Below are 17,221 nucleotides of genomic sequence, written 5' to 3'. Positions count from 1 at the left end.
CAAACGTCATCGTTAGTTGTGCAATATGTTTCGTACAAGAAAATTACAAATTACAGCTATGTTGTTAACTGTACAACATGCTCCACACAATCTAGTTGCTCTTCGCCGGACTGTATATAAAACTGTGATGTGTAGAATGACATACTGTGCATTTCGTTTCAATAGGAAATTACCATAAGTTCTTATTCTCAAGTTAAATTGCTTTGTGGTGAGTCTCACAGAACGAGCGTAAGATTTATCTAAAGAACACTAGGGTATCTTTTATACAGGCACAAGGTTGTTGCGGTAGCTGGTTACTATTCTCCTGATAAATTATTGAACGAAATAGGTTGATGGAATGTGTTCAGTCATTATGAACTTTTTCGAGTAATATTACCTAAATGCTTACTCATTTTTTTTCACTGTATCACTGCATGACATTTTTGCGACTGCCATCATCAGATCCAAACTTTTGTATCTGATTACGGCGGTAACTGATATTCATTATACATTAACGTATTTAATGAAAAACAATAAAACGAGCTACCTAGGATTTTCCGCAGAAACTGTACTGTCAGTAAGTCTCTTCGCAAAAAAAGAGGACCTCGTAAGCTGCTAATGATGCAACCTTTCTCAACCAGGCCAACGCAAAGGGTCGCGACCTTGCAGGAGTGCGCATTGTGGAGTCTGTTCCGGAGTTTCGCAGCGCGGCACTCTTGAGCATTATGGGCCGTGGGCCTGGCCAGGTGAGCCAACGTCACTCGCCCCGAGTATTTTACCCGCCCACATCTGCCCATGAACAATGACGCGTGACCTCGACCGATGTGCGACGCAAGCGCACACACAAAACAACCAGCTTCGTTGTCTAATGTAGAGCGGTCGTAAAATTTTTCTCCGATATTGTCTTCGCACGCAACTTAACGGCGACATTGTATATCGTAACACTTGATGTTTTTCTGTCGCTGCACGCTACAAATAAATGGTATAAACTGTTCCTTTTCCGGCTCCTATTTTAGATGAGTTGTAGTGGTAATATATTTGAATGGATGCTGTGTCTTAATGGCAAGTTAATGTGCTACGGCGGTGCAAATAGTGAGTTTCTAATTGGCGGAAACTGTTTACAGTTAATATTTACCATTGAGAATTGTTACAAATAAATTTGTCTATTTACAACATAAATGAAAACGAGAAGGCTTTCTCTCACGTGACTCAGTGGAATAAATCCCGAATTTGCATTTTACATAGGCTATAGCAATATGTTGAACAGGAGGCAAGTGTTATGACACTACGTTAATGAAATTTATAGATTGTTTTCGTCGTCAGCACGATAGCGTTGTCAGTGAATGCATTACTGCGACAACCTGAGGTTTTCCTTGTCATTTCGAACTAAATGAACAGTCTGACTTTGATCTACACTCAATTTGGTACACAGGCGCACTCTGTTACATACAGTATTTGTGACAGTCACAAGGATACTACTCCAGCGTTCTCAAAAATGATTATTATTTGGCTGTAATACTTCCCTTGACCGATTCTGATTGTGAAATTGTTGGGAACAAGTCTGATGAGAAGGCGAAACGCAGCGAAATGCGTCACGTATAAATAAAGCGAACCCAGTCTTGTTTCTCGTCGAAAACTAATAGACAAATCATGTACAAGAGACAAAATTTCCCAGTAAAAAGTAGCGATCAGCAATTTGGCGACACATAGTATAATACCCGTCACAGTATAAGAACAGCTATGTGCTGGATATAAAGTTGCGTCCCTCCTTTTGAAAAATAGGGGCGATAGATAGGATCGATTCAATACAAGGAAGTAGATCTTACATTTGTGGAACACTAAGCGATACAAGCTAGTTGGGTAACCATGTGGCGAAATGAATTCGCATTCTTTTCGCCAACAATTTGGCATCAAAATTTTATGGGTGAAGCAAATCTGAAAGAGCTAATAGAAACAAGAGATTATTTACATAAATAGCAAAGTTTGGTTTATTAGTAACAACAGTAAATGAGCTAGAGTGTAATAAAATCATTCACAAAATTATTCCGTCGGTACTTGTTAGAATAAATCGGAAGTCGGAGCAACCAAAGTAATCTGTTCTTAATGTATTCATTTCTGTCTTTTACTTATTGTGTGCAAAGGAATTCGTGATCAAAATTATCTTACTGCGGTGCCAAACGTCATTTTTTTCCTGTGTTTGTTTTTTAATAGATGACTGACAGATTTAACTTAGATATAACATTTTTAATTATTGTGATAATCAATTGAAACGTAAGATAATTTACTATTACTGCATGATACACTTTTCTTGCTGTTGTAGGTATGTCATCCGAATGGCGGTTATTCGTCTTGGGTGAGTTAATGCTTGTTTTGAGCACAATCTTTTCACTATGCGAATGCTTTTAAGGATCATCTGCTCTTCTTTGCGTCACTAATCATCTAGTACCGCAGGAGGCGACCATTAGAATGTATTCGACTCTTATCGGTGAAGATGGCGACTTGGTGCAAAATATATATAAACTTCCGAATCTAACTTTGGTAGATGTCGAGGTGTTTTTTCATATAAATTTGTAAGACTGAATATTCAAAACGGAAAAGACAGTTGTTGGCATGTTCACCTCCACTGCGCATTGTACAGCGTTCCTTACCACAATGCAGCCGGTTTTCTAATGATACAGTGTGCGGTTGGTACCATGTCGATCTCTGAGCCTGACCGCAGAGCTGGTTTTGTTTTATTATCAAATAGTTCAAATGGCTCTCAGCACTATGGGACTTAACATCTGAGGTCATCAGTCCCTTAAAACTTAGAACTCCTTAAACCTAAGTAACCTAAGGACATCATAAACATCCATGCCCGAGGCAGGATTCGAACCTGCGACCGTAGAAGTCGCGCGGTTACGGACTGAAACGCCTAGAACCGCTCGGCCACCGAGGCCGGCTTTGTTTTATTATCATTATTTTGACATACGTCACGTTCCGTTTCTTTTTTCAGCAGTTTCACTTCAAATGAAGAGAAAGTAATTTTTATATTAATAAACCTGTAGATGCTGAGGTAACTGATTTAGAGATTGAGACACTAAAAGCAGTGGTATTCGTATTTTTCAAAACGTTTTTTGGTGGAAATGCTACAAATGTTCACTTACGGCAGACAGCTCCGAAAATTTTTGATAAGCAAGATTGTTTATATTTTGAATGCAGTCCCTTTGGATGTTCTAAATAAGCAGTACACAGAACAGGCTATAAAAAGAAAACAAATCTTAAAATGTTATCCTAGCAATTGAAATTAAATTTCAGTGGTCTTGCGGCAGTGATAACACCGGTTTCCATCATATCAGTGAAGTTAAATGCTCTCAGGTTTCTCTAGCACGTGGGTGGGTGATCGCCCTGTTTGCCGAACGCTGTTGGCAAGCGGGGTACACTCAGCCCTTGTGAGGCAAATTGAGGATGGTTGAAATGATCTAAGCACAATGGGACTTAACATTTGAGGTCATCAGCACATAGACTTAGAACTACTTAAACCCAACTAACCTAAGGACATCACACACATCCGTGCCCGAGGCAGGACTCGAATCTGCTACCGTAGCAGCAGCGCGGTTCCGGACTGAAGCGCCTAGAACCGATAGATCACAGCGGCCGGCCAAATTGAGGAGTTACTTAGAATAAGAAGTAGCGGCTCCGATCATCCAATGACGCCCAAAGACTGAGGATGACATGGCGGTCGTCAGTACCGTTGGGATTTCCGAGCCTTGTTTGGCAGGAGTAATTGAAATTAAAACACGAATACAAATTTTCATTAAAAGAAAGGAACAAATTTGGTCTGACCTAAAACAACATCCCAAATTATTATTCCAACAATTGTTTAAAAATATACTCTCTTTCGGTTAACCATCTTTTGGATGGATTAATTTCTAATCGCAGCCCACTATCGAAATTAGTACGCAGTCACACATGACGTTAAGTGTAACACACGATGCTCAAACCTATTAATGATGAAGTCTTATATTCCAAGGCAACTTTACTGACACACAAGACAATATATGTCATCAGTTAGCTAAGGCGAGATTTTAAACAGTTCTGAAAATATTTGAAAAATACAACTCGAAATTTTAATACAGCAAACAGTTAAAGAGACTTCACGGTTTAATTAGTATGCCACAAATATTTTTTTACACTGAAGTAAGTTTATTAAATTTGGTAAAGTTTGGCAACGACAGCAGAGCCAAGATCAACGAACAGTCATGCATCAGTTTTACCACACCTTCTGAGTTTGGCCCAGTTAGGTACTAATATGAGCCGCCGTATTTGTTGAGCTCAGTACATTAGGCTAGTTTTCGACAACGACTAAGCAGGCTCCATTACAAACAAGACACAGTTACAGAACCACCTAGTTTTGAAACACATAATCTATTACTTACTTGCATAATACACGACAAATAATTAAAAAAGCGTTCCTTCAACAAATTACACGGAGAGGCGAACCAAAATGCAAATAATCCAAGAAATTGCTCCTCATTACAGGCCGTTATTCTGCAGTGAAGTTGTTCTAGTGTGAGCTTTCTTATGAAGCGCTGCCCAGAACCATACTGCAGAATAGAGACCACATGCCAAGTGGCCGGCTGACAAACGTACTGCACCTCCGTCGCGGCCACAGGCCCACTACGGGTACCAAAAACCCGCGGAACAGCCAACGTCCGTACACTGCAATTGCGCTTCCTCGTCCAGGCGACTCTACACCGTACTGCTTATGCTACTCCTTAAACACCATGGAGGTACAATGAGGAGACGGCGCTACAGTCTTACGCCATACGTTGCTTTGAAGCCGCAGTCGCCATGTTAGTTTGCTCTAAACATTAGCAGACCATTGCTTCTTGTTATTAATGTTTGTCACGTGCACGCAACAGTTGTTTTAAATAGTAAATTTTACAGTGCTTTTCTAACACTACATTAGAAAGTTATTTTCAAATGATTTTCTAGTCTTAAGTGCTTATTTGATTCAGTAATACGACACATTTCGCCTCGTTAATGTAAATTCCTTTTGGTTATATTTTTCTTAATACAGAATGAGGAAACTGATCTATCTACGTCCTCTTCCCGAAAATGCTGTGAACGTATTTTGCCATGTTTGGTTGTTTTCCAACCTTTCCTTCACACAGCGTTCACAAGAGAGATTTGCAAGTTGGATGTATAGGAAATTTAAAGTGAAATTACAGGAATAAAACCACTACAGTAAAAGTGAGCAGCACAACTAACGCTCGCTTGAACGAGTGTTTTTACGAATGAACTTTGACTCCTTTACGCTTTAGACTATGACAGGAACGAGTAGTGCACCTGTAAATGATGCAAACTAGCATTTTCTACCAAAACACTTTCACCAGAAGCTAATGTTTGCCCTGTGAACTTGGCGGACGTCAGATTCGAGGTAGTGACGTCATGACAACACTCCCTTTATACCTCCGTGTTAAATACTCTTTCCTCAACGGGCATTGCCGCATAGGAACCCGGAAGTTCGGTCAGACAGAAGCGGCCAAAGAGCGCAAGCTATGAAGGATCGATACTGGAAGACAAGTCGCAAGGTTTGCTGGTCGAAGGCACATTTCTCTTAAGTGTATTCTTATACAGAAACGAAACATGGACGATAAGCACTACAGATAAAAAAAGAATAGAAGCTTTTGAAATGGTGTGTTACAGAAAAACATGCATATTGGTATATCGAATAACTAATGTAGAGGTTGTTGTTGTGGTCTTCAGTCCTGAGACTGGTTTGATGCAGCTCTCCATGCTACTCTATCCTGTGCAAGCTTCTTTATCTCCCTGTAGAGGTAGTGAACCGAATCTGGAAAAAATTAATTTATGGCGCAACTTGACTAAAAGAAGGCATTACTTTTTAGGACCCACGATGTGGTGCGATGGGAACGCCAATTTGGTAACTGAGGGATGTTTTGGGCTAAAATCTGAAAACGGTGACCAACTTTTGAGTATAATTAGCAGATCGAAGTGGATGTAGGGTGCAGTAGTTACGCAGAGGGGAAGGGGCTTGCACAGGATAGACCAACTTGGAGAGCTACTGACTGAAGACAGGAAGAACAGCAGCAACAAGAATACTAATGAAAAACCCATCTGTTGTGTTCCAACAGTTACCAATTTACAATGTGATCTTTCATTGAAATCGTAAGTGTACAGAGTATATTGCTATGAATCACGAAGATTGACACGGGTGAAGATATGCAGTAACAGAAGCACAAGCGCTACAGTGCACATGAGTATGCAAACAAGTCCTTCTCTAGGTAACTGTGAATGTTTGAAGTATTTCCCTCGTCAGTACAAATGTATTTCAAATGCAACTTTTTCGATTAAGTTCCCATGTAATTGCGCTAAAATTTCACGCAAGGCTTACTTTAACAAGAAACGTAACTTGCTACAATTTAGTGTGCACTTGTTCCTGTTAAAAATGGTGATCCACGTGTCGTCCTCGCATCTGGATGCACTGCTGTCTCTGTCTGTACTGAGTTACGAAACCAGTAGAAAACCTCCGAAATATCTCATAAAACTTGCGAAATTTATACAATTCGCAGCTGCAATTCTTCGCAAATCCCATGAGTGTTGTGCACATTGGTTTTCAGATGACTCCAGACACAGAGATCAAGAGGGTTGACGTCAGGTGATCTTGAAGACCAAGACCCTGTTCGATCTATTCGTCTTGGACCAAATTCGGGCGTTAGGTGAGATGGGGACACAAATGTAGTTACCCTGACAGTTTAGGTCCAGTATAAACTATGAAAAGTTATGGAGAAGGCTGAAAATTGGTACATAAATTCCTGAATTTATTTCCCCACTAGTTGGCAAGTTACAGTTAAATTGTCATAAGATACTATAGTCAGTAGAGGACAAAAGAGTTAACACTGTAGAACCTGAAATACTAAAACAGTGTTCGTAAGTTTGTCCCCAATACAATTCTCAAAAAGTATAATTAATTTAAATGTATTTTTTACATTCTAACGTTGCCAAGCACTTTCAGTATTACAAAACACTTGAACATCACAAAGGAACAACACTATCAATTTATTTTCTGCCTTCTAAACATATGTCACGCATGAATTTGTATGTCTATGTATATGAAGAGCATGTTTCGTGATATCAAATCAAGCGTTTCATGAGACGAATCCATTTCTTTCCGCGTGCGTTTTCCTGTCGGAAAAAGTAAAATAATCTGTATAAATAGAAAATAAAATTAAATTTTAATAAGAGTTCCAAAATTTGCCCTCAGGACATAAATAGGAACTACAAGGAGGACGGCATTACGAACCTCCCCAGTTTTATTATAATGACTGCTGCAGTAACGTACGCCAAACCATTTACTGCGCTTGTTAATTGCCAGCATATTACAGTACACGGTTGAAATACAGCTCAATATTTGAAAGGGAATCAGTGCTCACACTAGGAATAGCACGCTATTGATTTGACTCTGCACTAATTCACCTCGGCCTAAAAATGAATTCTCTAGTACACGGAAGCTAAACGTGCTGCACATATCAGTCTCTCAACAAGACAATGAAATGAAGTCAGGCATTCGTACGCAGCTAAACGTTTGACTCTGTACCAGACTACCGTCTGTTAATGAAGGTACAAACATACAGAATAGCGTACTAGATATATGTCTCGAAGGCTTCTCAAGTAACAGAACCCAGTACGTTGTTAACAAATGATCTGGCGGACTGGATAAGCAGCCGTCTGCGGCTGATTGCTGATCATACTGTGGTGCATGACCGTAGGGTACAAGATGACGTAGAAAAAATTTCTACTTGCTGTGATGAATGGCAGCTAGATCTAAATGTAAAAAAATGTAAGATAATGTAGATGAGTAGGAAAAGTACGGTATCGGTCGCCATCCAGTTAGCCGCTCTTTGAAACACGTCACGCCACCACCACGGTGTGAAGGCTTACGCAGTTGCCAATGATATGCAAGCAGTTTCAGTGGCGCGGCTACTTAAGCTCAAATATCGATGCACAGACCCATTATGTGTTTGGCATTTCATAACATTTACAGACTTTCATAGCGGTCAGGACTCGTTATTGTATTAGAGACTGACTGAATTGTAAATATTTGTATCTGTATAAATTTCCACGTTCAAAATTATTGTTAGTAACCGACACAGCAACTACAGAAAACAAAATTAAGTATTACTTTCACTATTCGATATTAGACGTATAAAAAATTAATGCCTAAATTCTCTATCCATGATATTCGTCTCTTCCTCGCTCCTGTATCCACTGAAGAAATACAAAGCGTACAAAGGAAATTAAAACAAAAACAAATCCATAATGTTCGCGTACAGCATAAGTACTATGTTGATTGACACAGTCACGTCGATTAAATATCTGGGCGTACCGTTGCAAAGCAGTGGCATCAGTTTGTAAAGACTGTAGTTGGGAAGGCGAATGATCGACTTCGAATTATTGGGAGAATTTTAGGAAAGTGTGGTTCAGCTGTAAAGGAGACAGAGTATAGGACTTTAATGCTGTCCATTGTTGAGTACTGTTTAAGTGTTTGGAACCCGCACCAGGTTGGAATAAAGGAAGACATCAAAGCAATTCAGAGGCGGGCTGCTAGATTTGTTACCTGTATGTTCTAACAACTCGCAAGTACGTATTATGGAGATGCTGCGGGAACTCAAATGGGAATCACTGTAGGGAAGGTGACGTTCTTTTCGAGGATCACTGTTGAGGAGCACCGTAGAGAAGCTGACAGCAGAAAGATTCTGCTGCTGTTAACGTACATTCCGCGTAAGGAACAAACACTGGTAGCAGTTCCTTCTGTAAAATATCTGGGAGTATGCGTGCGGAACGATTTGAAGTGGAATGATCATATAAAATTAATTGTTGGTAAGGCGGGTACCAGGTTGAGATTCATTGGGCGAGTCCTTAGAAAATGTAGTCCATCAACAAAGGAGCTGGCTTACAAAACACTCGTTCGACCTATACTTGAGTATTGCTCATCAGTGTGGGATCCGTACCAGATCGGGTTGACGAAGGAGATAGAGAAGATCCAAAGAAGAGCGGCGCGTTTCGTCACAGGGTTATTTGGTAACCGTGATAGCGTTACGGAGATGTTTAACAAACTCAAGTGGCAGACTCTGCAAGAGAGGCGCTCTGCATCGCGGTGTAGCTTGCTGTCCAGGTTTCGAGAGGGTGCGTTTCTGGATGAGGTATCGAATATACTGCTTCCCCCTACTTATACCTCCCGAGGAGATCACGAATGTAAAATTAGAGAGATTAGAGCGCACACGGAGGCTTTCCGGCAGTCGTTCTTTCCGCGAACCATACGCAACTGGAACAGGAAAGGGAGGTAATGACAGTGGCGCGTAAAGTGCCCTCCGCCACGCACCGTTGGGTGGCGTGCGGAGTATAAATGTAGATGTAGATGTAGAAGATACTGTACGAGAAATTAGGGCTCTTATGGAACACGTATAGTCGTTTTCCCCTCCCTCTATTTGCGAGTGGAACAAGGAAGGAAATGAATAGTAGCGGATAGGATACCCTCCGCCACACATCGTATGGTAGCTTGCGGAGTAAGTTAGTAGATGTAGGTGGAAGGACGGAATTAGGGCCCCTAATGTTATCGTCTTACATCAGTAGCAAATAGTGGAAATTTGAACCCAGTTAGATGGGGACTTACTCGAAAAGTTTGCATTTCAACTGCATTTGCATTAACGAGGACAAACTTGAATCAGCGTTTTCTCGTAACCCCATACTTGTAATTATCTCGTAAACGTCTCGTTTTCGGGTTCTTATTTATCAGAAAGTTCTTGCTGCTTTTGCCGTAGACGTTCACCCGAGTGAGATGACGCTACTAAGTGTAATGCACCCTGAACAGTACTTCAATCAAACATGGTAATGCTGAATTTCTCTACAGAACTGCGAGCAAAGTTCAGGGCTGCTACCCAGAACAGTCGGGCTCTTGTCGTTATGACAAACAGTACGTTGTCGAGCTGTATCGAAAACGAATCCGTTTCAAGGTAGGCCTCCAAATAAGACTGAAGTCATACGAGAAACAGACGACGTGTACGAGCCAAGGCCGCGGGTTCGCCATAACCCCGACCTGCCCGCGGCCGTGTCGTAGCGGTGCTCGCGACGGCAGATAAATATTTATTTTTTACGCGGGGTGTATATTTGCGCCCGGCTGTCTTTGGCCGCGCGGGCCAATGTGAGGGGCATTGTCTGGGCCGCAAGGCCGCGGCAGTATCTCTCGGCGGACAAGTTAACTGTGCCCGGCGCGGCCCACGCGCGGGACCCGCCCACGCGCCAGCGCCGGCCGCCGGCCCGCTGCGGCTGCGTAATTGCCGCGGTCTCCGCGCACTGCCAGCGCCGCGCTCCTCTGCGCAGATTAATGGCCCGCATTACCGCTCATAATACTACACTCTTCACACTCATTAAACAGCTGTTATCGTACAAAACGCGACATCCGCTGTTCTTTCCGGCATTATTCCCTCAAAATGTAGCGAGCCGGCTTGCGCGCAGAAGGTAATCACGCCGATTAAGACGTTCCCCTCTGCACAAATGGGTTTCGTCTTGCGCGGTCCTTCGCTAAGCGTTTGCAAGCTACAACTTCCGGAATGCGAGTGAAGGTTTTACCGTTTGCCTTTTATAGTTACGCAGACGTGTAATAACGGCAGTAACAACGCGGGGCAGCAGGGGTCGGAAGACAGTGCTGACTATGCGGAAGATTTCACTCTCTTGCTGCTGTGCTTCGGGCAGTATTACGTTTCTCAATAAATTGCCCTGTAGAGTGTACGTAAATGCGTATTTTATTTATTCGCTGTATTTACATTTCACCTACCATCTGAAGGCAAACATAGGAAGTGTTTCAGAATTTCAGATTATGTGAGTTTGGTGCATAAGTTCACAGCGTTTTTCCATAAGTTTAATAACGCTACAGATACACATAACAGAGATTTTCGTCGTAAATAATATATTCTCCCTCACTATTAACAGCAGTCTGCCACCTCTGGAGTGACTTTTCGATTCCGTGATTGTAGGAATCACTTGTTTTTTAGGCGGAGGAGCGCATTTTCATCCGGAAGGGAAGTTCTCTCAAGGTTGTTCAATAGAGAGAGGGAAAGATGAAAATCTGAGTTCGCAAGATCAGGTCAATAATGTGGGTAGGGAATGAATTTCCAATCTAACTCCTGTATAGGTTCTTCGCAGGCTAGCAGAATGCGAGCGGGTGTTATCGTGGAGCCGGCCGGAGTGGCCGTGCGGTTCTAGGCGCTACAGTCTGGAGCCGAGCGACCGCTGCGCTGCAGGTTCGAATCCTGCCTCGGGCATGGATGTGTGTGATGTTCTTAGATTTGTTAGGTTTAATTATTCTAAGTTCTAGGCGACTCATGATCTCAGAAGTTAGGTCGCATAGTGCTCAGAGCCATTTGAACCAACCATTTGTTATCGTGGAATAGCATCACTTCACGCAGTCTTCCTTGTCGTTGTTATTGGATTGCGCCAGCAGTACGTCTCAGTTGTTGACAGTAAATGTCAGCAGTGATAATTACATCTAGGATAAGTAATTGCTTCCCGCGCCCGGGTTCCGGGGTTCGATTCCCGGCGGGGTCGGGGATTTTATCTGCCTCGTGATGGCTGGGTGTTGTGTGATGTCCTTAGGTTAGTTAGGTTTAAGTAGTTCTAAGTTCTAGGGGACTGATGACCATAGATGTTAAGTCCCATAGTACTCAGAGCCATATGAACATTTTTTGATAAGTAATTCTTACAACACATCACCGGCCCTGTTCCACCAGATGCATAACCTTATCTTTTGTGAATGCGCTTAGGTCTTCGTACGGGGATTTGGTGTTTTGTTTGGTCTCAGCCATTCCTTTCTTTTCCTTACTTTAGCTTTAAAACATCATTTCGCGCCACAGTAACGATACAGGGTAGGAATGATCGGTACTATTCACGAGCCAATTGATGGCGAGCAGGCAGAGATGGACATACGGACACCCGGTGATCTTTTGGTTTTGGCTTAGAGCAAGCGGAACCCATACTCCCAATTTTTGAACCTTCCCCATTGCATGCATAACTGCACGATTGTGGAATGATCACAGATCATCACGTTTACTGAGCGTGGTGGCGCAGTGGTTTGCACGCTGCACTCACATCCGAGAGGATGACGGTTCAAACCCGCATCCGGCCATCCAGATTTAGGTTTTCCGTGATTTCCCTAAATCCCTCCAGGTAAATGCCGTGATTGTCCATTCGAAAAGGCACGGCCGATTTCGTTCACCATCCTTGATACAATCCGAGCTTGTGCTTCGTCTCCAATGATCCGGATGTCGTTGGGACGTTAAACCAAATCTTGCCTCCTTCCTTCATCACATTTGCCAATTCTCGAGGACACTGACGTGGATCATTGTGGATTAATGCGTTTAAAAAATCTTCATCAAAGCCCGAAGGTCTTCGGAATGTTAAAACGATCCTCCTCAAACGAGAAAACCATTTTTTTGCCGTGCTGTAGCCAATGGCATTATCCCCATACACGGCAAAGATGTTTCTGGCTATCTCCGCTACCCTCACTCCTCTATTGCACTCAAACGGAAGAATTTGTCGGATATGTTTCGATTTCTCCACTTGGTACTCTATTTTCTAACGTCCACAGCTCCACTCACTATAAACAAATCACCAAAAAATGGTTCGGATGGCTCTGAGGACTATGGGACTTAACATCTGTGGTCATCAGTCCCCTAGAACTTAGAACTACTTAAACCTAACTAACCTAAGGACATCACACACATCCATGCCCGAGGCAGGATTCGAACCTGCGACCGTAGCGGTCACGCGGTTCCAGACTGAAGCGCCTAGAACCGCACTGCCACACCGGCCGGCACCAAATGACAAAAAGATAATATGTGTACTCAAATAGCAAAAGTGCACCACAAATAAAAAATGACTGTCGATAAATAAACCAATAGTAGTTGAAATACCAACATGCATAACAAAAACGTTACGAATTTATCCACCAACTTAATATTTGGGCATGTGCTGCTCTCCATTGTACCGGATACTAGAGTTCAGCCTGCAGCGCGTTATGTTTTCCAAAGCGCGACACAGTGGCCCTTTCATTCTGTAGGAGGGTGGATGCCACTTTCAAACTCTCTGGCGTATTGAAACTGTATGGTAGACCGGTATTCGAACTCTGGCCTTCGCGGACATTGCTGTTACCAATTGATTTATCCAGGTACGACGCGCGACTCGTCCACACAGCGTCACAGAGAGGTACTGACAGAATTCAAGCTATTAGGATTGGTCGTGAGTCATGCCTGCACTGCTCGGTTGCTAAGAGCATCGCCAGCGAAAGGCCTGCGTGAATCATGAGTCCTGACTGCAGTTGTGATGTCGAGTATTTGCCTACTTGTAAAATGTACAATCATATTTATAACCAGGATGATATGTCGGCTTATGTTCTATTGGACAAATGTCGTTGACTCGAAAACGGAAGCGTCGTGTTCCGGTCCCGACTCGCGCGTGAATGGGAATTTTAAATGTACCGTAGCTTTGTTTGTGTTCATCCGTGATAGAAACCATAATGACAGAAATGAGGTGATATGTTTGTGTACCGGTGGATAAATAATCTGAAGATTGACACTGCTGTACAGACAGAAACATGTCGAGCTAGATGGTTAAGTAGCCGGAAAGCACAAAAATGAAGAAGATAACAGAACAGCATAAAGTACTAACTAACAGAACGTTTATTTACACTATCAGGTATTATGTTTCTTGAAATCTAGAGTCTACATTGCGTGTTTTTGTTGGCTACTGGTGGTTCTTGCAATAGGTGTAAGAGTGTTATCAGTTTACCATACGTTCCTTTGACTTGCTGTCGGGTGTAGGACCTGTCACTGCTACGCTGATTACCTGCAGTAGCGTCTTTTTCTTTCCTCTGTTGCTGTTTATCCCATCGCCAGTGTCGTTTAACCTGACTCGTTTCTCGTAATCACTTAAGAATCTTACAAGATCGCCAAAGTTATGTGGTTTGTTTTTGTACTTCTAGTCCGTAAAATCGCTGTGTAAAATTATATACTCGTCGGATCCTTGTCAAACTTATACGTATGCAGCTCTGAATTGTTTACGCAGTAAGTACGTGGGAGAGAGGCCATGTGGTCCTAGAATAGTGTTTCTGTCGATGGTCACTATTTATTGAAAACATGTGATAAGTTAGTTGTATTGGAAATCACCAAGGGAGTTGACAGATAGGCAACACCAGCCGAACGAACGATAGGGAACAGATGACCATGGCTTGAACTCTCACGACACTACGGAGATATATTAGCTCTCAGAAACGTAAGACAGTATAGGTTAGTTGCGCCTGCTTGGAAAGTAATGACTGCATAGCACTTTTCTTCTAATTTAAAAATGAAACGCCTAAATGTTGCTGTTTTACAGTCCCAACCAGGGAAATGAAAATTGGTATTAAGATAATTAGTGATAAGGTACATAAATGTATCTTTACGCTTCGTTGAAAATAATTTACTAAGTTATTTGCCACACTGTTGGCATTCATTTTCACACTGCTGGAAAATTAGTGAGTTGACGTATTTTATCGAAAAGGCCTTAAAACATTCCCTTATTTGGCGAAACGCGTTCCTACTGATCCGTAACAGAGCAGGAATATTGAAATGTAGAATATAACTGATCAAACGGCTTTCGTTAAAAAAACTAAATAGAATAACCATAGATTATCCAAAAATTACGAAATGGTGATTAGTTATTAATACACTATCGCTAACATACAAACAGTTAAAATAAGAGTTAAAATTAAAGATCAGCTGATAAGTAATTCGGAGGCGAGAGTGTTCTCTTTTTTTACATACACATATTATTTTCATTCTGGACTCTCCAATGTAATGTAGGCACGAAGCAAAGTTCATCTTAAGCTACTGCCGCTATGAAAGTTGAAATTTATGCTTCTTAAGAGACCAGTCCAAAGGTCGTTGCTAGTAAGAGAGAATCTCTTCTATCTGTATTTTGATATTTGCGCGTCAGTAACACTACAAATAGATACACTTATTTTCCATGAAACATCCACAGTTACTACGAATGCTAAAGACTGGCTATGTTTAGCTCTGCGATTGGCTTACTCATACAGGCAGCTATTGACAAGTTTTCTTGCAAGATATTAATATTAGGATTTTACGAGAAACATCTTTCCTGTCTGTCGTAATCCCCGTAGTGTGAACTGCTTCGTGCATGTCATACAAGGGCTTGAAGCTAACCATTGTAAATAACGTTGACACTTTCGACGCGTTGTCTAAATTAATGTAACTGCGGTCAGCACGAAATGCTTTTCACGTATTTGAACAACCGGTGAGGGTAGTAATAATTGGATTTTATAGTTACTTAACAGAATGTCGCAACCCGTATATTTCTTTGGCCACCTTTGAACTTTTGGGTTATACCTTGTTTTAAAGTTTCCTGAAGGGAAGCAACACTGCATTACGAAAATAAACGTGTGAATTTCGATTGGTTTGGAGTATTGAATAAACCCCAAACTAAATCTGCAGTTTCGATTTAAGCGTTGGCATTGATTTCTCGCGTTGCATTTCTAGCAGAAATATCGTAAATATGGGGTAAATGGACTTCCAGTCATAATGATATATTTCTTATTACATTTTGTTGGCGTGAACAATTAGCTAAAGCATGCACTGTGACTGCATTTAATTCTACATATTGAATTAAAGAGTAGCTGCGCTATAGGTGATTAACATTTTCCTCGATAGCTTGTAACTTAGTCGGATACGTGAATGTGACGAAAATAGTTTAATTCACTCAGGAAAAGTATTGCAACATGGTGTAAGATCTTAATATACACTCCTGGAAATTGAAATAAGAACACCGTGAATTCATTGTCCCAGGAAGGGGAAACTTTATTGACACATTCCTGGGGTCAGATACATCACATGATCACACTGACAGAACCACAGGCACATAGACACAGGCAACAGAGCATGCACAATGTCGGCACTAGTACAGTGTATATCCACCTTTCGTAGCAATGCAGGCTGCTATTCTCCCATGGAGACGATCGTAGAGATGCTGGATGTAGTCCTGTGGAACGGCTTGCCATGCCATTTCCACCTGGCGCCTCAGTTGGACCAGCGTTCGTGCTGGACGTGCAGACCGCGTGAGACGACGCTTCATCCAGTCCCAAATATGCTCAATGGGGGACAGATCCGGAGATCTTGCTGGCCAGGATAGTTGACTTACACCTTCTAGAGCACGTTGGGTGGCACGGGATACATGCGGACGTGCATTGTCCTGTTGGAACAGCAAGTTCACTTGCCGGTCTAGGAATGGTAGAACGATGGGTTCGATGACGGTTTGGATGTACCGTGCACTATTCAGTGTCCCCTCGACGATCACCAGTGGTGTACGGCCAGTGTAGGAGATCGCTCTCCACACCATGATGCCGGGTGTTGGCCCTGTGTGCCTCAGTCGTATGCAGTCCTGATTGTGGCGCTCACCTGCACGGCGCCAAACACGCATACGACCATCATTGGCACCAAGGCAGAAGCGACTCTCATCGCTGATGACGACACGTCTCCATCCGTCCCTCCATTCACGCCTGTCGCGACACCACTGGAGGCGGGCTGCACGATGTTGGGGCGTGAGCGGAAGACGGCCTAACGGTGTGCGGGACCGTAGCCCAGCTTCATGGAGACGGTTGCGAATGGTCCTCGCCGATACCCCAGGAGCAAAAGTGTCCCTAATTTGCTGGGAAGTGGCGGTGCGGTCCCCTACGGCACTGTGTAGGATCCTACGGTCTTGGCGTGCATCCGTGCGTCGCTGCGGTCCGGACCCAGGTCGACGGGCACGTGCACCTTCCGCCGACCACTGGCGACAACATCGATGTACTGTGGAGACCTCACGCCCCACGTGTTGAGCAATTCGGCGGTACGTCCACTCGGCCTCCCGCATGCCCACTATACGCCCTCGCTCAAAGTCCGTCAACTGCACATACGGTTCACGTCCACGCTGTCGCGGCATGCTACCAGTGTTAAAGACTGCGATGGAGCTCCGTATGCCACTGACGGCGGCGGTGCACAAATGCTGCGCAGCTAGCGCCATTCGACGGCCAACACCGCGGTTCCTGGTGTGTCCGCTGTGCCGTGCGTGTGATCATTGCTTGTACAGCCCTCTCGCAGTGTCCGGAGCAAGTATGGTGGGTCTGACACACCGGTGTCAATGTGTTCTTTTTTCC

The sequence above is a fragment of the Schistocerca piceifrons genome, chromosome 5 (assembly GCF_021461385.2).
Source record: "Schistocerca piceifrons isolate TAMUIC-IGC-003096 chromosome 5, iqSchPice1.1, whole genome shotgun sequence".
Classification (NCBI taxonomy): domain Eukaryota; kingdom Metazoa; phylum Arthropoda; class Insecta; order Orthoptera; family Acrididae; genus Schistocerca; species Schistocerca piceifrons.
Note: the sequence above shows the minus strand (reverse complement) of the source record.